The sequence below is a fragment of the Procambarus clarkii genome, unplaced genomic scaffold (assembly GCF_040958095.1).
Source record: "Procambarus clarkii isolate CNS0578487 unplaced genomic scaffold, FALCON_Pclarkii_2.0 HiC_scaffold_401, whole genome shotgun sequence".
In the NCBI taxonomy this organism is placed as follows: Eukaryota; Metazoa; Arthropoda; class Malacostraca; order Decapoda; family Cambaridae; genus Procambarus; species Procambarus clarkii.
Genome location: NW_027189434.1, coordinates 95,001 through 97,288, shown reverse-complemented (window position 1 = coordinate 97,288; position 2,288 = coordinate 95,001).

Below are 2,288 nucleotides of genomic sequence, written 5' to 3'. Positions count from 1 at the left end.
AAAGCGCCCTAAATGCCTCCTTACTTGTGTGTGTGTGTGTGTGTGTGTGTGTGTGTGTGTGTGTGTGTGTGTGTGTGTGTGTGTGTGTGTGTGTGTGTGTGTGTGTGTGTGTGTGTGTGTGTGTGTGTGTACTCACCTAGTTGTACTCACCTAGTTGTGTCTGCAGGATCGAGCATTGACTCTTGGATCCCGCCTTTCGAGCATCGGTTGTTTACAGCAATGACCCCTGTCCCATTTCCCTATCATACCTGGTTTTAAAATTATGAATAGTATTTGCTTCCACAACCTGTTCCTGAAGTGCATTCCATTTCCCCACTACTCTCACGCTAAAAGAAAACTTCCTAACATCTCTGTGACTCATCTGAGTTTCAAGCTTCCATCCATGTCCTCTCGTTCTGTTACTATTCCGTGTGAACATTTCGTCTATGTCCACTCTGTCAATTCCTCTGAGTAGCTTATACGTTCCTATCATGTCCCCCCTCTCCCTTCTTCTTTCTAGTGTCGTAAGGCACAGTTCCCTCAGGCGCTCTTCATACCCCATCCCTCGTAGCTCTGGGACGAGTCTCGTTGCAAACCTCTGAACCTTTTCCAGTTTCATTATATGCTTCTTCAGATGGGGACTCCATGATGAGGCGGCATACTCTAAGACTGGCCTTATGTAGGCAGTGTAAAGCGCCCTAAATGCCTCCTTACTTGTGTGTGAGTGTGTGTGTGTGTGTGTGTGTGTGTGTGTGTGTGTGTGTGTGTGTGTGTGTGTGTGTGTGTGTGTGTGTGTGTGTGTGTGTACTCACCTAGTTGTGTCTGCAGGATCGAGCATTGACTCTTGGATCCCGCCTTTCGAGCATCGGTTGTTTACAGCTATGACTCCTGTCCCATTTCCCTATCATACCTGGTTTTAAAATTATGAATAGTATTTGCTTCCACAACCTGTTCCTGAAGTGCATTCCATTTCCCCACTACTCTCACGCTAAAAGAAAACTTCCTAACATCTCTTTGACTCATCTGAGTTTCAAGCTTCCATCCATGTCCTCTCGTTCTGTTACTATTCCGTGTGAACATTTCGTCTATGTCCACTCTGTCAATTCCTCTGAGTATCTTATACGTTCCTATCATGTCCCCCCTCTCCCTTCTTCTTTCTAGTGTCGTAAGGTACAGTTCCCTCAGGCGCTCTTCATACCCCATCCCTCGTAGCTCTGGGACGAGTCTCGTTGCAAACCTCTGAACCTTTTCCAGTTTCATTATATGCTTCTTCAGATGGGGACTCCATGATGAGGCGGCATACTCTAAGACTGGCCTTATGTAGGCAGTGTAAAGCGCCCTAAATGCCTCCTTACTTGTGTGTGTGTGTGTGTGTGTGTGTGTGTGTGTGTGTGTGTGTGTGTGTGTGTGTGTGTGTGTGTGTGTGTGTGTACTCACCTAGTTGTACTCACCTAGTTGTGTCTGCAGGATCGAGCATTGACTCTTGGATCCAGCCTTTCGAGCATTGGTTGTTTACAGCAATGACTCCTGTCCCATTTCCCTATCATACCTGGTTTTAAAATTATGAATAGTATTTGCTTCCACAACCTGTTCCTGAAGTGCATTCCATTTCCCCACTACTCTCACGCTAAAAGAAAACTTCCTAACATCTCTGTGACTCATCTGAGTTTCAAGCTTCCATCCATGTCCTCTCGTTCTGTTACTATTCCGTGTGAACATTTCGTCTATGTCTACTCTGTCAATTCCTCTGAGTATCTTATACGTTCCTATCATGTCCCCCCTCTCCCTTCTTCTTTCTAGTGTCGTAAGGCACAGTTCCCTCAGGCGCTCTTCATACCCCATCCCTCGTAGCTCTGGGACGAGTCTCGTTGCAAACCTCTGAACCTTTTCCAGTTTCATTATATGCTTCTTCAGATGGGGACTCCATGATGAGGCGGCATACTCTAAGACTGGCCTTATGTAGGCAGTGTAAAGCGCCCTAAATGCCTCCTTACTTGTGTGTGAGTGTGTGTGTGTGTGTGTGTGTGTGTGTGTGTGTGTGTGTGTGTGTGTGTGTGTGTGTGTGTGTGTGTGTGTGTGTGTACTCACCTAGTTGTGTCTGCAGGATCGAGCATTGACTCTTGGATCCCGCCTTTCGAGCATCGGTTGTTTACAGCTATGACTCCTGTCCCATTTCCCTATCATACCTGGTTTTAAAATTATGAATAGTATTTGCTTCCACAACCTGTTCCTGAAGTGCATTCCATTTCCCCACTACTCTCACGCTAAAAGAAAACTTCCTAACATCTCTTTGACTCATCTGAGTTTCA